Raw genomic sequence first — 26,208 nt, 5'->3', positions numbered from 1 at the left:
GCCTCAGACACTGTCGGTTCTCAGGTTTTTCAACCATCATTGGTTTTGAGGTACTAAGTTCCATTCAGAACTGAGTTCCATTCAGAATGAGTTCAGGACACTCATTTTTCCAATGGCTTTCTCTCTTGTAAAGGAGGCATGGTGTAGGAGGCAGTAGAGCTTGAGTCAGTTGTGGGCCCTCTTTCTTTTGGTGTCCTTCCTTCCTGTTGTAATAACATTGTCTCTTTGATGTTTGTTGTAATACAGGGGCTGAATGACCTTGATGTAGTGTAGAACTTAAAGCTGCAGCTAATAAGTGAGCTTTTTGTCTTCACTGGGTGGCTTTTTGCTCATTTTCTGCTCAAGGTGAAGCCATCTGCAGATCACTTTGTAGCTTATGCCATGTGATCCTGGGCAGAACATAGGTGGTGGGTGACCTCAGATGTGCCAACAGCAATCAAGGCTCAACTATAACAAGGGGGAGGCAAGATGGCAGAGGAGTGAATGGAAGCCACACTAACCTCCTTCCAGGACCAATCTAGAAATACAACTAAACTGTGGAGAGATCACCTGGAAAAAAGACTTGAACAATACTGTGAGAGAAGCCTTATAACCTTGGACAGACAGAATAATCAGCTTCAGTACTAACTGACTGGGAAGGAGTACAGTGGAGACTTGTGAGGGCAGGCTAGGTGCCCACAGGCAGCAGCACCAGAGGGATCATTAAGCAACTGTTTGGATTCCTCTGAGAAGTGTGGGGTCTAAACCCTAAGCTGGGATCCCCAGCCTAGAGCACCAGAGCCCAAAGAGTACACACATAACAACTGATGGTAAAAAGTGGCAGGGTTGCTCTCTGCCAGAGAAGAACAACTGTAGACACAAAGAACCATTTAAGGAGCCAATGCACAAATTTTTATTTGTAGCCACTTACCCAGAGCTTAGCCAATGGTGGGGTTAGAGTGCACTGGAGATGCTTGAGGAAAGACTGGGGATGTAAGCTTTGGGGAGAGAGCTGAGAGGGTAGCTGCTGGGATCCCAGTGGTGAGTCATCCCACATTCCACACTAGCCATCCTGTTCAGGCAGGCCACTCCCTTAGTTGGCAGCAGCCTGAGTGAAAACAACAGCCCTGACCCCATAAGAGACTCTGTTCTGGTTCTTTCCTGCTTAAGCCTGACTGCTAAGTGCAGAATGACTAGATTAACAACTGAGGGAGTCATCCACAGACAGTAGATCACTGGCAAAGGTGGGGCAGAGTGGACTAGAGATGCTTGAAGAGAGACTGTGGACAGAGGCTTTGGGGAGAGAACTAAGAGAGTAGCCACCAGGATCCTGTTGCTGAAATCATCACCCCTATGGCAGCAGCCATCCTGCTCAGGCAGACCATTTGCCTCCAAGCAGCAGCAGCCTGAGGAGAAACAATAGACCCAACTGAAGGAGTGATTCTCCCCACCCTATGGGGCTTAAGCCTGACAACTGAGTGCAGAATGAATAGATTAACAACTGAAGGAAACAGCCACAGACAGATTGCCACAAAACAACCAAGACTACTTTATCCAGCAAGACTCTCAATTAAAATGGAAGGCCAAATAAGGAGATTCCCTGACACAAGAAGCCTCAAAGAATACACTTCCTCCAAACCAGCTTTGCAAGAGTTGCTAAAGGTTCTGTCTTAAGAAAAGAAAAGAAAAAAAAAGGAGTGAAAGAGAGAGGAACACAGGTACAAAGGGGTAAAATAGCAATGAATAAGTACCTATCTTAAATGTGAATGGATTAAATGCTGAAATCAAAAGACATAGAGTAACTGAATGTATAAGAAAACATGACACCTACATATGATGCCTACAAGAGACCCACCACAGAACAAAAGACCTACACAGACTGAAGGTGAAGGGTTGGAAAAAGATATTCCAAGCAAATGAACAGGGGAAAAAAAAAAGCGGCGGAAGCAATACTTATATCAGACAAAATGCACTTCAAAACAAAGGCCATAAAAAGAGACAAAGAAGAACACTTAATACTCAAGAGAAAAATCCATCAAGAAGATATAAATATTGTAAGCATATATGCACCCAATATAGGAGCATCCACATATGTAGGGAAAATCTTGGAGGACATAAAAAAGATATTGACAGCAACACAATCATCATAGGGGATTTTAACACCTCTCTGTCAAAAGTTGTTATATCTTCCAAACCAAATATTAACAACAATATTGCAGCATTGAATAGTGTTCTAGATGAATAGATTTAAGTGATATATATAGAACCTTTCACTCCAAAGAAGCAAAATACACATTCTTTTTAAATACACATGAAACATTTTTCAAAGATAGACCACATTATAGGACACACAAAAAAAGCCTCAACACATTCAAGAAAATTGAAATTATGTCAAGCATTTTCTCTGATCAAAAGGGACTGAAACTAGAAACCAACCTCAGTGAAAAACATCAAAAACACTCAAATTCATGGAGATTGAATAGCATGCTATTAAACAATGAATGGGTAAAGAATGAGATTAAAGAAGAAATCAAAAAGTTTCTGGAAACAAATGAAAATGAACTCACAATAACCCAAAACTTATGGGACACAGCAAAGGCAGTCCTGAGAGGGAAGTTCATAGTGATACTGGCTTATGTAAAAATGATAGAAATACTTCAAGTGAACATCCTAACCCTACATCTACATGAACTTGAGAGAAAACAACAAAGACAGGCCAGAGCAAATAGAAGGAAGGAAATAACCAAAGATCAGAACAGAATTAAATGACATAGAGACTAAAAGCACAATTCTAAGGGTCAATAAATCCAGGAGCTGGTTCTTTAAAAGGATAAACAAAATCAACAAGCCTTTGAGCAGGCTCATCAAGAAAAAAGAGATAAGATTTAAATAAACACAATCAGAAGTGAATGAGGAGAGATTACAACTGATACAACTGACAAAGTCTCTATGGTCAATAAATATTCAACAAAGGGGGCAGAAGCATAAAATGGAGTAAAAATAGCCTCTTCAACAAATGGTGTTGGGAGATCTGGATAGCTCCATGCAAAAAAAATGAAGCTTGACTACCACCTTACGCCATACACAAAAATAAACTCAAGATGGATAAAAGACTTATATGTAAGTTGTGATACCATGAAAGTCCTAGAGGACAACATAGGGAGAAAAATCTCAGATATTCCACCCAGCAGTATTTTCACTGGTATGTCTCCTAGAGCAAGGGGCATAAAGGAAAGACTAAACAAATGAGACTTCATCAAAATAAAAAGCTCCTTCATGGTAAAAGAATGCATCAGCAAAATAGACTAACCATATTGGAAAATATATTTGCAAATGATACCTTATACAAGGGTTTGATCTCCAAAATATATAAAGAACTCACACAACTCCACTCCAGGAAGAGAAACAATCCAATTAAAAAATAGGCAAAGGTCCTGAATAGACACTTCTCTAAGGAGAACATACAGGGGGCCCAGAGACATATGAAAGAATGCTCAACATCACTAGCCATCAGAGAGATGAAAATTAAAACCACAATGAGATACTGCTTCACACAGGTCAGAATGGCCATTATAACCAAATCAACAACTAACAAGTGCTAGGAGGTTTTGTAGAAAAGGAAACTCTAGTGCACTGTTGGTGGGAATGCAGACTGGTGCAGCCACTGTGGAAAATAGTATGGAATTTTCTCAGAAAACTGAAAATGGAACTTCCTTTTGACCTGGCAATTCCACTGCTGGGATTATACCCTAAGAATCCTGAAACACCAGTTCAAAAGAACCTATGCACCCCAATGTTCATAGCAGCACATTTTATAATAGCCAGGTGCTAGAAATAGCCCAGATGCCCATCAATAACTGAGTGGATCAAAAAAACTATGGTACATTTACACAGTGGAATACTATGTAGCAAAAAAAAGGACATGGCTCTACTACCCTTTGAGACAGCATGAATGGAACTGGAGAACATTATGCTAAGTGAAGTAAGCCAGGTGGTGAAAGACAAATACCATATGATATCACCTATAAGTGGGACCTAATCAACAAAGCCAACAAACAAGCAAAATATAACCAGAGACATTGAAATAAAGAACAAACTGACAGTGACCAGAGGGGAGTTGAGAAGGGATAATGGGGAGAAAATGGGGAAGGCTTGTCAAGGAACATGTATAAAGGACACATGGGCAAAGCCAAATGGGAGTATACTGAATAGTGTAAAGTGGTTATAGTTGGGGTGGTTGAGTGTGGTGGGGGGGAAATGGACACAATTGTAATTGAACAACAATTTTAAAAAGAGAGAAAAAAAGAAAGAAGAAAAGGCTCAACTACAAGAAGAGAGTATACACAGCCCACACATGGAGCAAAACACGAGAACACGGCTTGGGTGATAGAAAAGGCTATGCCACTGAGCCCTACAGGACAACTACTAGAAGGTCATTCTACCAAGCCTGTCAGACATAGATAGCAGTTCTATCTGATACATAGAAACAAACACAGGGAGGCTGCCAAAGTGAGGCAAAGAAACTTGGCCCAAATGAAAAAATAGAACAAAACTCCAGAAGAAGTACTAAACAAAATTGAGACAAGAAATCTTAGTAGATTACAGATGCAGAGTACAAAATACTGGTCGTAAGGTTGCTCAAGGAACTTGGTGAGGACCTCAACAGCATAAAAAAATTCAGTCAGAAATGAGGGTATACTAATTAAAATAAAGAACATTTTACAGAGGATCAACAATAGAGTGCATGAAGCCAAGAAACAAATCAGTGATTTGGAATATATGGAAGCAAAGGCAACCAATCAGAACAGCAAGAAGAAAAAATAATTTAAAAAATGATGTCAGTGAAAGAAGCCTCTGAGACAACTTCAAGTATAACAACATTAACATCATGGTGATTCTGGAAAGAGGAAAGAGAGCAAGAAATTAGAAACCTACTTTTAAATATAACAGAAAACTTCTGTAACTTGGTGAAGGAAATAGACATATAGTCTAGGAAACACAGAGGGTCCCAAAAAAGAAGAACCCAAAGAGGCCAACCCTAAGACACATCATAATTAAATGCCAAAGGTTAAAGACAAAGTGAGAATATTAAAAGCTTCAGGAGAAAAGTAGTTCTTTACCTATGAGGGAGCTCCCATAAGACTGTCACCTGATTTTTTAAAAGAAACTTTGCAGGCTAGAAGGGATTGGCAGGAAATATTCAAAGTGAGCTAAAGCAAAAACCTACAACCAAGATTTCTCTACCCAGCAAAGGTGTCATTTAGAATAGAAAAACAGATAAAGAGCTTCCTGACAAGAAAAAGCTGAAGGAGTTCATCGTCACCAAACCAGTAGTGTATGAAATGTTAAAGGGTCTTCTTTAAAAAGAAGATGATCAAGTATATGAACAGTAAAATGGCAATAATTACATATCTATCAACAATTGAATCTAAAACAAAACAAAAAAACAGAACAGGAACATAATCATAGATACAGAAAATGTTTTGATGATAGCTGGATAGAAGAGTGAAAAAGGTGATGGAATTAACAAATACAAATTGGGAGTTACAGCATAGTCATGGGGATGTATAGTAGTGCATAGGAAATGAGTAGCCATAAAACATATATGCATGGCCCATGGTCATGGATAATAATATTGGAATTGCCTGAGGGAGTAGAGGGCATGCTGGGTGGAGGGAGGCAAAAGGGGAAATTGTGAAAACTATAATAGCATAATCAATAAATATTATAAAAATAAATATAAAAAGTACATTGAAGTCATCTGATCAAGGATACACTTTGTTGATGGATGCATAAATGAATCAGGAGGCTTTGGCTAGAAATAAATGACAAAGATTAATTCAGGGGTCACAGGGTTTACAAGCCAAAATTGCAACTAGGCAACACCCAGAGTGTTCCAAAGAAGAAAGAAAAGTTGAGAGTTCTTATAGTAAAAAGTACATTTTGGGGAAGAATCTGTCCTGTATTCTTAGCCTCTGGATGATCTGAGATGATTATCTTTCAGATGTCCAATGGTGTGGATAATGTATGTCAGATGATCTGGAGATATGAACATTCTCTTCTTAGTCCTTCAGAGGGAAATCATAGGGTTATCTGTAGGAGATTTGGATAATATAGACATAGACAAAGATGTATAAAGTTCAAAGTTCTAAGTTCCTAGGCAAACCAAAGCATGAGTAGAAATATTTCCTCATGCCTTAACCTACTTGATTTTAGTAATTTAGTAGGTTGACTATACAGTGACTTCATTTTATTTCTGTACTCTCTATTCCTCAATTTGTATAATACTAAGAACAGTAAATTGTCAATAATAAACAAATGCCTTCAGTGACCCATTATATTTGTTTGAATTGGGTGCAATTCTAAAAATGATAGTTTTACCCGAGCATCAATAAGTAACATAGCTATTAGATGTAATAGCCTCTCCTGGGCTAGACTCTCATTTGGAATAATAATAACAACAACATCAAAATGATACCGAATATTTATATATATTCCATTCTCCCCAGGTGGGCACTACCAGACCCACATTATAGATAAACAAATGGAAGCCTAAGAAAGCTGAGAGTAACTTGGCCTAGGTCTGTCCTCCGTATCTCATGGTGCCTCCACAGTATCATAAGTTCCCTCACCTGCCAGTCCTTCTAATTTCACAGGGACACAAGTGAGTCATAAATTTACCAAAATTTCATTATATTTATTTACATTCATTATTGACTATATATTAACATCTTATCTTAGCAAACAATACAAAAGGACAATCACCTGAATTACACATTTTGAAATGTTCAGTATTACCAAATTTAGATAATCTATTTCTGTTTTCCACATGACCAATATTCATATTTCTTTAAATTACTCAAACTTTATGAAGCTTAGAGCAGAGTTTTCTACTCCGGCTAAAATGAATTCTGGTCTCTACACAACATTAGAAATATATGCCCAGGTTCCAACATTTTTGTAAAACAGAACCCAAACTTCTCTGTGGGCAACAAAAAAACTTATTTTTCTAAATGTAAATATCACATAGCTTTATTAACAAAATGTTATCCATTTTGATAAACCCAAGCCCTATGTAAACAAACATGAAACCTTAAAACCTAAGGTAAAACTCGACAAAGAACAAAGTAAAGGAAATGCTTTGTATTTGCAAGCACATTAAAAAATGTTTAATAAACTTAAAATATTCCTCTATAATTTGACATTAGTCAAATTACAAATAATTTCATTTTTTTTCCAGTTGCTTGAACTTTCATGGTTAATGGCACTATCTCTATTAATCACAGTTGTGTTACTTGATGTGGACACCGGCCTGTGGTGTCCACAGCAATATGAATGAGACAAAATAAATTCACACAGACTACTGAGTCCTGTGGAGGAAAAGAGATGGGTTGACTTCTCTCTCAAGAGGAGAGCACCCCAACCCTTGCCTTCACAGGCTTTTATTGGATCCAATTTGCATAGGAATACAGGGTGGTTCCATAAGGCTCATCTATCATTGTCAGGCAGAAATGATTAAACAATAGATAACATTCAAAGAACTCTGAGGGCCTATTTTGAGACAGGGTGGGATAGCTAAAGAGCCATAAAACTTTGAGGAACAAATTCACTTCCTTCGTGGACCCTTATTTAATTGAGAGCATTCTAAACAAAGCAGGTTTCACAGGATTTTACATATTCTTTCTTAGGCCTGATCGCCCTAGGGGACCTGCCCTTTCCAGCAAAGGGCTGCACCCACCACTAGCATTGTTTCCAGCTTAAGTCAGGTAGGGGAAGTAAGGCAATCAAGAGATTAGGAGACTTCTTCCAGACAGAATGAAGACTCAGGCTATGTCAAAGCCAAGGGGCGAGGGTCCATCACCCCTGTAGCTCCCAAGTCCTTTCTTGTCTTAGGTCATTTCTCCCTTGAGGCATCTTACCCATCATTGGCTAACTGATCAAGCATTGGGGGCCAGGCAGGGTGAAGTAAGAGGAGCAGAGGCAGCACTCCTGCCAGGGAAATAAGCTTTGTCTCCTTAGTTGCTTATGGTCTGAAGGTCATTCACTCAGCCTTAGCCATGGGTGTGGTTACAGCTCCTGAAACCAGGCAGGGCAGTTCCCAACAGTTACTTAAAAAATTCTAATACTTACTATGCAGAAAGAATTCTACTATAGCAACAAAAGGAAGATTATTAAAATAAAAATTAGTTGAAGAAGTTGTTTTGCAAAACTTGCATGTATGTTGATTGTATTTATAATGATGATCTCAGTAGATTTGCAGAAGCATTAATTGTTCAATTTCAGTTTTATTTATTTTTTCAAATAATTAAGTGTATTGATAATAGTTCTGATGTGTCACTTGATTTTATTGCCAGTTTTATATATTTTACAATAGATTTTCATCCACTTGAAATAACTGGGTTGGAGGAAGAAATGCAAGTATGTCAGCATCTGTAGTTTAGCTTTTGTAATATTACAATTGTCAAGTAATCTCTCTGTCAACTACATAACAAAAATTATGTTTAAAACAATATTGCCTAAAAATCTGCTATGAGTTGGGAATATATGAATCTGGATATGCTTATCAACTAGGAGAACAGCCTTTAAGTTCCTGCTCTGTATTAAATCTTCCCAAGACAAGAAATATTGAGCAAATATATCAGAGCAGGAAAGGCAAATGTGTATTAATGTCTGCAAAAATTATCCTGCTGTGTTTTGGATCTACTTGCAAATCAAACCTCTGACTAGTTTCCTGCAATGTGCTGCCTTTGTGAATGAAACATAACTCCTGAACTTGTGGTATTTGAGAAAGTGGCAACTTCTCTAAGACTCAGTTCTCCCAATTCCAATAAATGGAAATGACAATAGCACCTACTGCCCTCAGCTATTATGAAAATTAAATAAGGTTACAAATGCATAACACTGAGCACTATGCTGAAGCAGCGAGTGCACACGTTTCTCAATACTGTAATTATCAGAGAAACAAGCACTCCACTCAGGGAAGTGAAGTGAGGAGTATGTCATTCACCCATTCAGTCACAAACAAAGATGCCTTAAACAAATCATATGTATATAAACAACTATATTCCATTAATAAGCATATATGCAAAGAGCTAGAGACACTCTCATGCAGCTTAGTATCTACCACATATTTCCCACTGAGTGCATATTAAGTAAATGATTAACCATGGTCCAAAGTCTTTCCTTAAATGCCTTAATCCCCACATTTCCCAAAGCTCTGGAAGAACCAGCCTACCTTTCAGAAAATAGCAAGGTGCCTGTTCCCTGAGAATGAAGCTGAAAGCTTGAAATTATTTTATGTGCTGCTAAAGAACCACAAAACATAGTTAAAATCTTTTTGACAGAAAGGATTTTCAAATGTGCAGAAATGAGTTAGATAACAAGACTAAATAAAATATTTTAATTTGCTTTTTATTTTAGGCAAACCAACTTCCTTTGGGGGCCAATGGACTTTTAGACTCTTGCAACTTCAAAAAAAAAATCCATACCTGGGGGGCTTCCAGTCAAAATGGCCAAGTAGGTAAAATGGTACTTGCATCCTTCCATAACCACATCAAAATTACAGCTAAACTACAGAAGAACCATCATTCAGAACTGCCTAAATTCTAGCTGAACAGCAGTCTTGTGACTCAAGATATACATAAGATAGCACATGCAAACTGGTATGAGGACCAGAGATGCAGAATGAGCTGGTTCCTTACCCACCTATGGTGGTTAAAAGTGGGAAGGGATATCTTGGCTGAGGAGGCCCTCCATGAGGAACAAAGGGCCCCAGCTCCACACCAGGCCCCCAGCCCATGCTTTCAGTGCTACCAAGAGAAGCACTGTAATGTACTGAAATGTACTGTTCATTCCCTGTCATGTACTGAAAGGAAGAGTACATGACAGGGAATGAATATTCGAGTATACAAAGCAGAGGAACAGATCCACAATTTGGAAGATAATATATCAGAAAATACCCAATCCAAACAGCAAAAAGAAAAAAGAATACAAAAAATGAGCATAGTTTAGGGAGTCTATGGGAAAACTTCAAGCATACTATCATTCCCCTCATGGGGTGCTAGAAAAAGGATAGAGAGAGCAAAGCAATGAAAACCTATTTGAAATCATAATGATGGGAATCTTCCCTATTCTGGTGAAGGAAATAGATATACAAGTCCAGGAAGTGCAGAGAATCCAAAAAAGATTAACCCAAACAGGCCCATAGCAAGACACATCATAATTAAAATGCCAAAGGTTAAAGAGAATCTTAAAAGCAGAAAGAGAAAAGCAGTTAGTCTTCTATGAGAGAGCTCCCATAAGACTGTGAGCTGATTTTTTAGCAGAAACTTTGCAGGAAGAAAGGATTGGCATGAAATATTAAATATAATTAAAAGCAAGGTTACACAACCAAGATAACACAGCAATGGTATTATTTACAATCCAAGGGCAAAGAGTTTCACAGACAAGAAAAAGCTAAAGGAATTCCTCACCACCAAATCAGTATTGCAAGTAATGTTAAAAGTTCTTTAAGAACAACAATAAAATTGAAAGATATTTAATAATAATAAAATAAAGAATGAATCAATGCAATACAAAAAAGTTCTTTTTTAAGAAGAAGGAGAAAAGATTAAAAATATAAATAATAAGATGGCAATAATTATATATCTATCAACAATTACTAGAAATGAAAATAGATTAAGTGCTCTAATCAAAAGACATACCATGGCAAAAGTGATAACAAAACAAGACCTTTACATATATGGTGTCTGCAAGATACTTACTTCAGATCAAAAGATCTGAAAGCAGACTGAAAATAAAGGGATGGAGAAAATATTTCATAAAAATGGAAATGAAATAAAAGCTGGGTAACAAAGATTATACCAGGGAAAATAGACATTAAAACAGTCTTAGCAAGAGACAAAGAAGAGCCCAGAAATACCACTTCTGAGTGTTTTCTTTTTTTAAATTATATTTTATTGATTATGCTATTATAGTTGTCCCAATTTTTTCCTCCTGGGCCCCCTCAACCAAGCACACCTCTTTCCCTCAGGCAATTCCCACACCATTGTTCATGTCCATGGGTCCAGCATAAGTTCCTCGGCTACTCATTATCCTTTCTTTTCTTCCTTCCTTCCTTCCTTCCTTCCTTCCTTCCTTCCTTCCTTCCTTCCTTCCTTCCTTCCTTCCTTCCTTCCTTCCTTCCTTCCTTTCTCTTTCAACTAAATTGGGATGATCTGTTACATAAATTTCCCCAAATTTGAAAGACAATTTCCTGTCTACCTTGTCTTAAGTTTGGCACCTCTAATTGTTGCTTATCCTGGATCATGAGATGACTAAGTTCCCAAAAATCGTAGGAAGACCACAGGCTTCTGTGTTTTACCTGGCACTGAGATAGACTCCATATTTCTGGCTGGTTGACCATCTTAGTCTTATGGGTGTTCTGCTGCTGGGACACTGAGTCTGCCTTCCTGAGCCCACAGTGACTATTAGGACAGAAAGACTTGGAGATGGGAGGCAGGTGAGAGGTCACTTGAGACAAATTGCCAGCTGACAATCTCAGGAAGGGATGGCAGCTCATGGTCTGGACCACAGATGCCTCCTGGGGGATGCCTGCCTTGTTTGGTCCCCTTCAGTTTCCTGTAATTCCCTTCGGTCTCAAAGTCGTACGGTCTCTACTGAAAAAGAGGAATTTCTGAGATGTCCTAAATTAATTACAACAGGCCAGAGTGTGAAACGATGAGACAAGAGAGGTTTATCTGTTACTTGCAATGCAAAACTAGCAAAGACTTTATGTTCCTGAATGTATATTCAAACTTTGCCTTAACTTTTAAGTGGTGATTTCCTCAATTCACTAAGGAGAAGAGCTAGGTGCCACCAACTTCAGGGAACCTCTGCTTTGCTTAATTATGAACTTTTCATACTGCTGCCCACACTATCTAGAGGAACGAACATTTCTCCTTTATGACGTGTGCACTATCCCAGAACTAGTTCTGTTTCACCTTCTTGCACCACCTTTATCTTCATCTGTATCCAATGTAAATCTTTTCAAAACAACTCACAACTTTCTCCCCACTACTTGATGTGTAAAAAACCCCATGAACTCCAAAAGCAAACATGTTGCATTCTCCACCCAACACTGACGCTGGTGGTTTAGACTCATGTCCCAGGACCTGATCGTTTCTCTAGTTAGCTCAATAAAACTTTTCTTTCAAAACAGTTTTTTTTTGTTGTTGCAGGTATTTCATTAATAGATTCACAAAAGTAGATGGGACAGGAAGTACCCACTCAGCAGCATGAATCCACATTAATTTGGCCATTGCCCAGGGAAAGCAGGGCCATAGTAGAAACAGGTTCTGCTCTCCTCCCATCTCCATGTCTAGAGCAATGTCCATTCCCCTGGAATTTTTAAAAATCAGTTTTCTAGAATTGTTGTGAGATAAAAATAATTTTTTTCTCAGTGAGTAGAACACATTGTATTCATTAAATGTTAGCTATCATCAAGTGTTATAAACCCAACTATATAGAAAAAACAGAGGACTGAGAGAGGAGAAAAAGTTAGAGATTTAAAACCAAGCTTTCTGACTCCAAAGTCCACTATTGTCCCTCATGCTGATGATGAAAAGCTGGTGCTGAGTCAAGTAAGGGAGAGTCAGGGTCCAAGGGTCCCCGGGGTTAGAGTCAGAGGGGTGGAAAATAACCACAGAACTGGGGGGAGGTTGGGAGAAATGGGTGTAAAAGATTATATACTCTGGCCCTTGGGTCTAGACAGGAGCCCAGGATTTAAGGGAGAAAGTAAACAACTTGTGTTGTGTAAGGAGTCACCTGTGATGAGGTAGGGCAGGGAAAGAGGGTGTTGTGAGTAAGAGTGTGGACAAGTGAAGGAGCAGGTCAAGAGGAGAAGGGACCCGTTGGAAGGTTGTTTGCCAATGAAATTTTTCCAAATACATTTTGTTTTTGTACCCAAATTATGGGCCTTAGATTTGATGTTGGGGAAGAGAATTGTGAAAACAGTGAGAGAAAGAGATTAACCTTGCTTTATGTCTTTCTCTTGTATAGATTATCTCCATGACGTTTTCAGTGCCTAACTCCCACCTTGGCACTCTCCACCTGATGAACTCCTATTCATCCATGAAGACCCCATGCTCTTCCTTTAGTTTTCTCCTCTGGGTAGACCTAGCCCACCATTCATTCCACCAGTAAAGGCCTTATCATATTTTATTGTACTAAGTATTTTCTGACTTTACCTACTAGATTGTGCACTCAAGGAATACTTGATGAGTGAGTGAGTGAATTAATGAATGAATGAGTTTTCCTGTTCCCTTTTAAGGAAAAAGATTATTATCCCACTTACATACAGAGAAACTGAGGCTCAGCTAGTATCAGTTGCTGACTCCATATGTGGTTGGCCACACCTGGGGCTGAACCTCCTGTGTCAAAGGTCAGTGCTCTTTGCACCAGCACATGCACCTTGCATCACAACTGAACGGTGGATTGGCACAAGTCTGGAGAAAACTTCCCAGGCAAGTAGGCAGGCAGTTTGGAGAAAACAGAAAAAAATACTAACCCCAAAAGAAACTATTAATGGCTGTTTTCTGCTGACCACTTTACTCTTTTTTCAGACTGGTGATGGCAGTGCTAAAACCCTGACAAGTTACTGGCACATATGAGCAGGAAGGCTTCTAGGACAGTCCCAGATAAGGAGTACTGGCATTTGAGTTGCACCAGTAAAAAGAATTTCTTTCCCTCCCAGCTCTCATTCCCCAAACCCCTGTCCTGTGAGCTCTTTAGAGGGTACCATCCCCTTTTCTGAACCTTCAGACACAGCACAGTGCCTGACATACAGGGATGCTTGACTCAGGTGTGCAGACTAACAGAGAAAGGAACAGCTTGCAGGCTGGGTGACAGACAGTGCTACCCAGCCAGCTCTGTTAGCACTGGTTCGTGGGGGAAGGGTGCAGAGCAAGGTGAGCAGGCCACAGAGAGAGACTCACCAAGGGTGGGTCTGTGGATTGAAAAAGCCTGAGGAGGTGGGGTGCTGCAGAAACCTGAGGCTTCTCTTTTCAGAGGTAGAGGCCAAGCAATTATCAGTAGAGTGGAATCAAAATGAGAACTGTTAAGGTCAACCACAGAGAGACAGAAAGGCCCAGTATGTTCATGCAAACTGTGGCACTATGACTTCCAGACTATTTGTTGATGTGGAAAAATTGTGACTTTTATTGATGTGTTTGTCACATTTCTTAGCTAGAAGTTGACAGAAGGAACCACTAAAAAGTCCTCCAGTGGAACAGTGGGGTGGGGACGGTGGGGTGGGGCAGGGTTTAGCAACAGGAGGAAAAATGGGGACAACTGTAACTGAACAATTAGTGTTTTAATGTCCATGAAGGACTTTTCCATTACACTGATGGCCTTAGATGATGTGTTGACTCACTGAGTGTACCTATATATACATACATATATATATATATGCAAACACAAACACATATATATACTCACTTTTATATATAACTAATATTTGTAATATCAATAATAACTAATATTACTCATGGTGTGAATCATCTCTTAAGTTCTGGAGCCAAATTTTCCTTGCTTTTATAATACCGCCTGGGATTTTCACATATTCAATACCTCTGTTACTGGCTAAGTTGGGAATTGAATATCACATGTAGCATCCACATTGAAACTAATCCTTCAGACAAGATGATAAGTGACAAGGTAGGCATAAGTATATGTGCTCTGTTGCCAACTACCTAGAGTCATATTCCAGTTCTGCCATATATTTTAAATGCCTTCTCTATGACTCAATTTGCTCATCTGTAAGTTAAGAAAGATGATAATTATAGCACTCAAGTGTGTTATTATTGTATTAGAATAATGCCTAGTACAGACCAAGAACCACCATTACACTCACTCAAAATTGTATGAATTTCAAATAATTTTAGTGCCTATGGAGGACAACCATGTGGAAGGTACAAACTCACTGTATTCAGTAAAGATGGAATTCAGCAGGACTATGGAAAGGGGAAGTAATGTCTTCGGAAGTCAAAAAAACCAAACTTGCCCATTTCCTTCCTTTTCCTCCCTCCAAAACAGAAGTATCTGCCACGCCAGCAGAGTTCACATCTGATGATTGCTTGTGTGGCCACATTATTACCTGTTCAATTACTCTCTTTGGCCAAAGCCTGGGGGCCAGGTGAGCACTGGGTATTTGCCTACAGGGCTGTGACCCCTGCTACCGTGGGTACCATCTCTTCTACAAGAGTCTCTACTGGCTGTGGCCACACATGCTCAGGGACAGATGGCAGTCCCAACTGGTTGACCTGAGGGTTGACAGACCAGTAAGTGCCCAAAATGGCCTAGAGAGAGGAATGGAAATGCAGAACACAGTTAAGCTCCCTTGGGTCCCCAAGAGAACTTAAACAGTGCCCAGGAGCAGAATTTTTAAGAAGCTGACAAGCTTGGGCACCGAACAGTCTGAATAAAAGGCATGCTACTGGGCTGAAACAAGGTCTCCCAGGCCCCTGCTGGGCCAGTAGGAGGGAACCTTGAGCACCAGGTAGCATAGCTGGGGTGGTAAGAGGCTCCCACTAGTCAGTCCCCACCTTGGTTCAAAGGAGAAGGGCAGCCCCAATAATGCACATGATCTGGGAACATAAAGCATTCTCTTTAAGTACTTCAAGCAGGATACTTAGGTCATGGTGAGTTTATCTGTCCACCTGCACCCCTACTCAAACATAAGCTGCACGATAACAAGGACTTTTGGTGTTCATTGCTGAATCTTTAGCAACCAGGATGTCAATGGACCCAAAGTAAGTGCTCAATGCATAGTTATCAAATAAATGGGTTTGTGAAACCATCTACTCTTGTGTGTATTTGCTCATCCAGTATAGGAAACCTTTTTGGATGTCTTTCCAGCCCATCTGCTCTGAGATTTCTTTTGCTAAAAAGGGTGGTCCCTTGAGTGACCCTCTCCCAGGGCCCACCACCTGCTTGGTGGTGTCTTACTCAACCCCAGCCACAGTTGATTGTAGCAGATGAACACCTTGGCCATATTACAATCAGGTCCTCAAATAGGATTCCCAGTATCCATCAGACATGACATGTGGTAGAATGGTGCCAACTGGTAAGGGTACAAGTACTCTTTCCTCCATGTGACCACAGCTCCGTGAGGACAGGGATTATTATCTGTTTATTTGTGATCATATTGCCAGCTTCTAAAAAATTGCTGGATGGACCCCAGTAAATACAAGGTAAGAAATGAAAGCATGCAAGTAGAGAGTGGAAGAATGAGGGATTCAGTCCTGGCCACTTTCCAGTCCCTGTTACTGTCCCTCCTGCATCCTGGCTGCCTCCTGCCCTAAGCTCTGTGAAACACCTTGCAGCCCTCAGCCTTCTCTTTGTCCCTTTTCTCTTTCTTACAGTAGCTCAAGATTATATCTGTCACTTGCAACAAGAATTTTAAACAAGACTCACTCATTCACTCTCCTCCACATGCTCATTCATTCCTTCTCACACTTCTTTTTTAAAATTTATTTTTTCATTGATTATGCAATTACAGTTGTTCTATCCCCCCCCTCATTCCCCTCCACCCTGCCCCTCCATCCCCACCATTACCCCCCCTTTAGTTTATGACCATGTGTCTCAAGTTCTTTAGATTCTATATTTCCCATACTATTCTTGCCCCCCGTCTATTATCTATCTACTGTTTATGCTACCTATTTTCTGTACCTTCTCCCCCCTTCTCCTCCTCCCACTCCCCTGTTGCTAACCCTCCTTGAGATCTTCATTTCTATGTTTCCACTCCTGATCTAGCTGTCCTTTTAGTTTGCTTTCGTTTTAGGTGTGGTTCTTAATAACTGTGAGTTTGTTGTCCTTTCACTGTTCATGTTTCTTTAACTTCTTTTTCTTAGATAAGTCCCTTTAACATTTCATATAATAAGGGCTTGGTGATGATGAACTCCTTGAATTTGATCTTATCTGAGAAGCACTTTATCTGTCCTTCCATTCTCAATGAAAGTTTTGCTGGATAGAGCAATCTTGGTTGTAGGTCTTTAGATTTCATGACTTGGAATACCTCTTTCCAGCCCCTTCTTGCCTGTAAGGTCTCTTTTGAGAAATCTGCTGACAGTCTGATGGGGACTCCTTTGTAGGTGACTGTCCCCTTATCTCTTGCTGCTTCTAGGATTCTCTCCTTCATTTTAATCTTGGCTAATGTAATGATGATGTGCCTTGGTGTGTTCCTTCTTGGGTCCAACTTCTTTGGGACTCTCTGAGCTTCCTGGATTTCCTGGAAGTCTATTTTCTATGCCAGATTGGGGAAATTCTCCTTTATTATTTGTTCAAATAAGTTTTCCACTCGTGGCTGTGCCTTTCCCCCTTCTGGTACCCCTATAATTCGGATGTTGGAGCGTTTAAAAATGTCCTGGAGGATCCTAAGACTCTCCTCATTTTTTTGAATTCTTGCTTCTTCACTCTTTTCTGTTTGGCCATTATTTGCTTTCTTCTGGTCCACTCCATTGATTTGAGTCCCAGTTTCCTTTTCATTGCTATTGGTGTCCTGTGCAATTCCATTCATTTCAATTAGTTTCGCCTTCATATATTTGTCTAATCTGTGGCTATAATCAACCAGTTCTGTGAGGATCCTGATCATGATCACCAGTGTTTTAAACTGCGTCTGAGAGTTTTGCTATTTCTTCATGGCTTAGATTTATAGGCTGTGGGGCTTTGAGATCTTCTTGAGCCATTTTTGGTCTGTTCACACCCGTTAAGTGTGAGGAGCAGAGCCTTGGATTCCCAGGTCACTGGGTTGTGATGCTGTATGTGGGGGCATGGTGAGAGCGGGGAAATGGCGGCCCCCTCTGTTGTTTTGCGCAGCTGGGTGAGGAGTAGAGCCTTAAGTGGTTCACCAGGGCAGGGCCACTTAGGTTGCTGGGTTATGACACTGTATGTGGAGGCGGGGTCAGAGCAGGAAAATGGTGGTGCGCTCTGCTGCCGCTTGCCGCTGTCTAATCGCCCACTCCCTCGCTTGTCTATCCATGCACGAATGCGTGACCACAGTCAACCCGCAGCCCTGCTCCCTTGCTGTTTCCCCGTGGTCGCTCGCTGAGTTGCCCACCAGGTCCAATCCTGCGCCTGGATTCCGTAAGCCTGAGTCCGTCTGACCGAGTTTTCCTGTGCAACCCCGCTCTGCCAGCTGCTGGTTTCGCCCCTCTTACCGGTCAGGCTGAAGAATTTGTTGTTATCAGACTTCCGAAAAGTTCAATTTTCTGTGTTCTGGTTGTGTTTTCTGTTGCTAATATTTAGTTGTCTCTAAACTTGGTTGTGTGAGAAAGCACGGCGTCCCCACCTATGCCTCCATCTTGGCGGAAGTCCTCACACTTTATTCTTATAAAAATAAACCATAATTTCTAAAAGCCACACTCTAAGAATACAGAGATTACAGATATTAAAGGTAAGTTTGCCAACATGGGGCCAGCAATTTGAACACTGGGTTGAGATATGATAGTACAGACACCCAGGTTACTGTGGGAACACTGGGGTCAGCAGGCTTGGGTGTAAATGGGCTCACCTGGGCATAGCCTTTCAAGGTTTCCTCATTCTTCAGTGAAACAGAATGTAATAATCTGTCCACACTCACAGGTGTGCCTTAATCATTACACAATTGTATCACTTTGTTGGAGTGCTTAACAAATGGGGTGGCTAAAACAGTAAAGTTGAGTTCTCACAGTTCTGAATACTAGAAGTTCAAAATCAAGATGTTTGTGGGGTTGGCCCCTTCTGAAGACTGTGAAGGAACCATGTGCTCAAGGCCTTTCTTCCTGGCTAGTAAACCACAATCTTCTCCACATTTCTCTTTAAATCATCTTCCCTCTGTGAATGACTCTTACTGTGTCCACACTTATCCCCTTTAATAGAGAGTTATATTGGATTAGTGCCCACTCTAATAACTTTGTTTTAACTTAATTACTTATTTAAATATGTTATTTCAAATAAAGTCACATTCTAAGGTACTAGGGATTAAATATTCAACATACAAGTTTGAAAGGGCCATAATTCAGCCAGTAACTCTCAGTCTGGAAAAAAGTCTTGTTCACCATTCTGTTCATAACTGAATGTTTATCAAACATGTACTATATATAGCTTCTAAAGACAGTTCTGAGTTAGAGCTCAACCAGAAGCCAGAATCTGACCTTAGATCAAGAATCCAGATCACTGCGTGGCTCATCAGAACCAGTTCCAAGCTTCTAATCATGGCTGATCCAGAATTATCTAGCTGTGGTTGCCCTACTCTTCACCAGCACTTCAAGCACCAGACCTAAAGGGAGAGGTTTTATTGATTTGTCTTTCCCTTGTTTACAGTTCCAAAATGACCAGGAACTACAATGGCTTCAGAAATAGGTAGAAAAATTCCCGTGTGCCTGTCCTCACTGGCTGTGGGGGAGCAAGGTCAACCTAGTGGTTTATGATTCTGACTACATGAAGATGATCCTAGGAATATTAGGTGAGAGTGAAACCTTAATTGTGACTGGAACAGCTATTCTCTCTTTTGGTACATGGCCTTGGGTTCCAGAAGAGACCTGTGGTTCTGCCATCATTAACAGAAACCTCTACCAGCCACTTTCCCAGCCCAAAAAAAAAGCTGAAGGCCAACAATATCTGTTCTAACTGAATGCTTAAACAGCTGTGTGAAGCCATTTTTTTCTTTTATTATCTCTCTTCTTATATTAACCAGACTGAGATGATCTGCTATGTAAGTTTCTCCAGATAAGAAAGACAATTTTATATCCACCCTAATCTGGGTTTGGAGCCTATCCTAGGTCATGAGATGACTAAGCCCCAACAAACTGTTAGAAGACCATGGGCTTCTGTGTTTTCTCTGGCACGGAGGATAGAGCTTGTATTTCTGAGCAATTGACTATCCTAATCCTGTGGGCATTTTACTGCTGGGACACTGAGTTTGCCTTCCTGAGCCCACAGTGACTATTAGGACAGAGAGACTGTGGGCTAGGAGGCCTGTAGAGGCCACTTGAGACAAACTGCTAGCTGACAATCTCAGGAAGGGATGGCAGCTCATGGTCTGGACCACAGATACCTCCTGGAGGTGCCTGCCTTGTTTTGTCCCCACTAGTTTCCTGTAATGCCCTTCCTTAACTTTCAGACCCAGAAGCTCATGGTATCTATAGATTCCTGGCTCCCTGGATTGGTAAGTGTGTCCAACCAGGACTGTAGAGTCCACTTGCCTTACCAAGAGCTATCTCCTTGACTCACAGAGAACAATAGGTAACCAGCACTATATCACTGTTCTCATCAAGCCTCATTTCTCTTCTAACAAAGCCTCATTACTTACAGGTTGTGATGAGAGCCCCTCTGAGACTCAGCTTCTTACATCAACTCTCAATGCACCCCAGTGTTTTCAGAGTGACATTTACTTACAATCATCTATTACTAGACCCCCTACTCTATCTCACCCTTTAACTCACAGCTGTCATAGTGATATCCCATGTACCTTCCACTTTGGGAAATTCACATTCCTGAAATACACTGGCATTTCCTTCCTTTGCCCATGATGTACCTTTTTCTGACATCCCTGGTTCCTTCCAAATTGTCCCCAGTCATCCTTCTGATTCCGTCTCCCCATGCCCACACACCTATCTGTGGCTAGGGTATGGTTTGCTCCTGTTGAATGAACAGACCTGGCTCCAGCACCAGCAGGTGCTGACCCCAGCCTTCTACTCTGACATCCCAAAGCCCTACCTGGGGATCATGGCTGACTCTGAACTAGTGATGCTGGTAGTAAATCCATCCCTCTCTCATCTGCATACACCCACTCTCAGCACAATTCACATGGTCCACATTAGAATGTGTGGATGCTTCAGACATTCATCAGACACATCCAACCAGACAAACACAGCCAATCAGAACTTACCATGTGATAGAGCTTCCCAAATTGAATGGGACAGGAGGTACCTAGTCTCCAACTTGGATTCACGCAGTGTTGGTCATTGTCAAGGGAAAGGAGGGCTATGGAAGGAACAGGGTCCATTTTCCTTTCACTTCCACATCTTCAGCACAGTGGACTAGAACAAGGTCCTTCCTATGGAAAACAAGACAAACTGCCATTTTCAAGCCTGGGAAGTGGCAGCTTCAGTGACAGGGTGGACACGCCAAGGTGTCATTCAGGTGGACTCTGGCTTGGAGTACAGGGCTTTGACATGAAACTGAGTCACTGTGTGAAAGGGAATGGAGATTACATCCTCACTCAGACAGGTCCTGCCATCGCATCATCTGTTACCTGGTCTCCAATCTCAACAGCTGTGCTTATCTGATGAATGAAAAGAATTAAAGTCCCTGATGTACCTTCCTTAGCTGCAGTATTTGTCACTTAGGTTTCCTCTTGCTGTCACACAAATGTACCGTAAAGCTGGAGGGCACAGATCCTTCCAGAGAAGATTCTTGTTTTGTCCCCCAAGGAACAATATTTTCTGGCCTGCCTGAAAGTGGTTACCATCATAACTTATTCCTAAAATTTATACTTAATTCAGACCATTATAAGGGAATCTGTTTAATTACATAATCAAAGTTTCTAAGAATATAGTTCTCACTATAAAAACATTTGCTTTACTGTCTCAGTACACTATAATGACTGTGTTCTGGTTAGTGGAGGGATTCCAAACAGGTGTCTGGAGAGACAGCTTAGTTTTGTCAGCAGAGGCCTACTGGCACGGTAGTATTGGGTCAATGTCCCCCTGCCACCACAAAACAAATGGGGGGACCTCATCAGCCAACTCCCATCTGGAGATCTTTGAACATGTCTCCTTGATGACCCTGGACACCATCATGAAGTGCACCTTCAGCCAGCAAGGCAGCATCCAGACAGACAGGTCTGTGATGATCCTTCAGCTGCAGGGTTTTTCTTTCTATCAACTGATATTGACTCAGTGGAGAAGCAGTTCGGGCAGCTGTGATGCACACCAGCTCAAAAAGCAAGAATATTTGAGAGCTGTAGACTATGGACAAATTCTAGCCCAGACAAAATCTTGACTCAGCCACAGATCCCTGATCCCTGGCACAAGGAGAATCCTGATTACTCATATCACCTGTAATATACTGAGGGTCTCAAGGGCTGTAGGACAGAAGTGATGAATGCCTCAGTGTCACCTGTTCCTACTGTTTGTGGGAACTCTCACCTAAAACCCACCTCCACCTCAGAGACAGAGGTTTCTCAATACCCTAGACTTTTCTGTATCTTTTCCCTTCAAGAACTCCCAGTCCTACCTCCAGGCCATTGCGGATGTGAAAAAAACTCTTTTATTCTCGAATGAGAAGTTTCTTCTACCAAAAAGACATCATTAATGGGCTGACTCCTGAGGGCTCCTGGACCCACCTGGCCTGCAAGTTTGCCAATCAACACACAGATTGGATCCTCTGCCTGGGCTGTTTCCTTCCCTTGTCAGGCACATGTCAAAGGGACTGGTCCTGAACCTCAGGAAGAGCAGGTCCCCTGATGCTCTTCAGGAGCTGTGACACACCCACCCTGGGTACTTTTCTCGTGCAGGGTTAGCCTGTGAGGAGCTGAATCTTGGGCAAAGAGAGAAGCAGGTGGGCATTGCAGTTTGGGTAAGAATTTGAATAGAGCCTAGAGGTTGGGAGTTGAAATACTTATTTTATTTTCACTTCATTCTATCCAGAACTTGAAACAACTTAATAGGTAGTTATTCAATAAAATGATAAGCCAAATATGAAAAACAAGGACTGCAGGAAAAACCTAGGGGCTACGAATTAATGTGCTGCCCAGTAGTTATAACTGGACCTCATACTCATGGACTTCCAACATCCCTTGTCCTGTCTGTTTTGTGGGGAAGATACACCCAGCAGGAGAAGGCACCTGGGCCCCACTTCCCTGGGTAACTGACTGAGTGTGGACAGGACAGGGAAGGATCCTGTCACCGGCACCAAGGACATGGAGGGTGACTACTCACCAATCCATGGGAGGAAAAAGTCATACACATCAGAGGTTTTAGGGTCTGTAGGAGACAGAGAAGATTAGATCAAGCTTGGATTGGGAAATTCTCCCCAAAAAGCTAATTGATAAATAGGATGTGAATCTCTGCTGCCCAGACTTAGGGTGCTGGCCCAGGACTCCACCCCACATGGTGCCCTGAGCCCTTTGCTCTCAGAAAGTCCTGCCCTCTCCCCAGAATGTTCACCTCATCAGCTGTACATGGTTTTGGCAAAGTCAGGATAATAGATGTTCAGGGAGTCAAGGAACTGTTCATACCAGAGTGGGTGGGCATAGGGGAACTTGTGGGCCCAGGATACCATCTTGTCCAGGCTCACTATTTGCTGGATTTATAATGGTGGCAGAAGGCCTGGCCATTCAGGAACCTGACATCATCTGAGTCCCTCAGATAATAAGTCCCTCAGCCTGCCCAGGAAGGCCCTGGGAGCATCCCTCCCTCCTCCTACATCCCATTCCCAACCTGTCACCCAGTCCTATCCATCTCTGGGGTCAGTCCCTCGTCCAGCGACAAAGCCACTGCTTGTAGTCCAAGCCACTATTTTATTGCACCTGGGTTGCCTCAACCACCCCACACTGGCCAACTTGCTGCCTTCTAGTGCCTGCTACTAACCCTCTATCTACATTGCATCCAGAAAAAGATTTATTTTCAGCATTAACACTTTCTATTAGAAAGATAACACTAGCCTGTTGTGCAAAAGAGAAGCACCTTGAGTCCTTCTGGTTAACATTTGACATGTTTTTACTGAGGACCTACTATGTGCAGGGTATTGTCTAGCCATTTAAGAGAATGCAACCTCTTTTATTCTATGGGGAAGACTATCCTTTCATTCTGTGGGGAAGACTGATAAAAAACCAAGTAAACAAGTTAAGTAAAATAATACAGACTATAGTAAGTTCTAAGAAGGAATAAGCACTGTGCTACAAGGGAGACTAACACGGATGACCTGCTTGGATAAGAATGATCCACATGGCCTCTTGTTGGATATGACATTTAAGGTGAAAACCAGAGGATGATAAGGAGCTGGTTGTGTGAAGAGTAAGGGAAGGGCATTACAGGTCTATCGAACAGCAGATACAGAGGCTCTGGGGTGGGAAACAGTGTGTCTTCCAGGAGCCACCTCATGGTGGGACAGTGGTCTGACATGAGGATGCAGAGATCATTCCGAGGTGGTGTGTGCCCTCTGGGAGTTTTTCTAACTACATCTATGCACCCAGAGGTGTTTCTATAAAAGTAGAATACACAATAAATACCTTTCCAAGCCTGACTTTTTTTTCACTTAATGTGTCTTGTCATTCTTCTCAAACTACTGTATTTAACTGTTCCTCAATATTTTTAACAATTATGCCAATATAGTGATGTACTATTATGTATTTTTTTCCTACTTTGAGAGGGTGTGTCAGAACCTTCAGTGGCCTGCCTGTGGTTCTCAGAATAAAGTCTGACCATCATTTGTGAGGAGGTATAGATAAGTGATAATCTTTATTAAGCGCTTGCTGTGTGCCAAGCCTTCTTCCAAACACCTTACATCTTGACATCATCCAGTCGTTACAACTCTATGAAGTCCCATTTAAGTGAAGAGGAGCCTAAAGTACAGGGATCTGAGGTTCCTTGCCAAGAACCGCATAGCTTGTAAGGGAAGTGGGATGTGAACCAAGAAATCTGACTCTGTGGCAGGTTATCTTTACAACTTGACAGACCTGCTTTGAATATGGATTTCCCCTCTTTGTTAGATGTGTGAACCTGGGCAATTTCTCTCTGAAACTGACTCTCCTCATTGGAAAGATAGGGATGATGGTACTTAACTGATAGGACTGCTTTGACATTAGAAAAATTATGTAAGGCATGTGTGTTATGAATTGAGTTGGGTGGCATTTATGGCCCTTAAATAATAAAATATGCTTAAAAGGACCGAGGGTTTGATGCTTCACAAGGTGGTTCCTTGATAAGTAGTTTCCCTCCCCTTAAGCCTACTTCTCCTTTGCTCTTCCTACAAGCCTCCTTCCTGCATCTTCTGACACATCTTACTCCCAAATGCCCCCAGCTACAACGAAGAATATTCTCTGAACATGCCCTAAGATACTTCTACCTACAAGTAAAGGATTAAAAAACCTTGTCACTGGCCTTCTCTTACACTATCTAACCCTGTTTTCCTAGACCTTTGATCCCTTCAGGATGGCAACTTTGCTGCTAGGCAAAATGGCTGTAACAAAAATGAACTTTGGTTGGTAAATACATCTGGACTCGGAAGAACCATGAGTGAATGTAAACACCTGATGGAGACATAGGCTTTGGGTTGAGTGTGAGTTTATGTCTCTTGCGTAAACCCTGGGACAGTCAATGAGAGTCTGGTCCGTGGGGCTTGGGGATTCGAAGACAAGGTGAATGCATACCCCACAGTATGGGTATCATTTCCCTGCCCCTGGCCAGCCCCTGAGAAGCAGGTGGATGGCTGATGGCTGATGTGGATGTTGTGAGGAATGCCTAAAGTGCCCTTGCTGGCAAACTGCCTATATCCTCAGAGATGTCTGATGCTAACTGTCTAGGGCAGCCTTGTGTGTCTGAATGTCTAAAACTAAGACAGTCTCCTGGGGTGTGGCATCATGTCTGTGTCTTTGCTGATACCATTCCTTGCTCCACATATACCCTCTAGCTGAGTACTGTCTGTTCCTCAACATCCAACCAGAATGCCCTGCTCCAGGAACCTCTGTATCCTTGACTGAGTGAAATCTCCCTCCTCCAGGCCTCTCCAGCACTGTTACTACCTTACCCATGCTCTGATTGCTGTTATAATTGCTTGCTTCCGCGACCAAAAAATAATAATGTTAATATTGGCATTCATTGAGCATTTAATGTGGTCAGACACTGCATTAATCCTGATATACAAATTCTTTCATTTAATCCTCAGAAAATTCTACAAGACAGACACTATCATAATTTCCACTACATAGAGGAGGCAGGGAAGCTCTGTCACATGGTTTTTTAGCAAAAGAAGTGGGATTCACACTCAGGACTGCTGACTCAACTCGGCTGTGAGTTTCAAGTGCACAGATCACATCTGTGGCATGTCTGGGTCACTGTGGAGCTCAGCACTGGGCCTCGGAAACAGTAGGTACTTGATAAAGTATGTGTAGAACAAATGCTCTGAATAGAGGAAATGAAAAAGAGAAAGACAAGAAAGGATTAGAGAGAGCACTCAAAGCATCTGGCTATTGCAAACACTGGCCAGAGA

At 41.5% G+C, this 26,208-nt stretch overlaps 1 long non-coding RNA gene and 1 pseudogene across 1 annotated transcript in view; both read left to right on the top strand.

Moving 5' to 3' along the window:
* Positions 1–13,134, top strand: part of LOC119039831 (uncharacterized) — a 30,564-nt gene extending 17,430 nt beyond the window's left edge. Inside the window, exons 3-4 of the long non-coding RNA XR_005080699.2 lie at positions 9,400–9,495; positions 13,018–13,134. This is a non-coding gene — a long non-coding RNA (uncharacterized LOC119039831). The remainder of the gene's footprint in view (positions 1–9,399; positions 9,496–13,017) is intronic.
* A 288-nt stretch (positions 13,135–13,422) lies between these two features.
* Positions 13,423–22,438, top strand: LOC119039824 (cytochrome P450 4A11-like; annotated as a pseudogene).
* The last annotated feature ends 3,770 nt before the right edge of the window (positions 22,439–26,208 follow it).

The sequence above is a fragment of the Artibeus jamaicensis genome, unplaced genomic scaffold (assembly GCF_021234435.1).
Source record: "Artibeus jamaicensis isolate MK-2021 breed Jamaican fruit bat unplaced genomic scaffold, CSHL_Jam_final contig_866, whole genome shotgun sequence".
NCBI lineage: Eukaryota > Metazoa > Chordata > Mammalia > Chiroptera > Phyllostomidae > Artibeus > Artibeus jamaicensis.
This window is presented reverse-complemented; position numbering and strand designations above follow the sequence as displayed.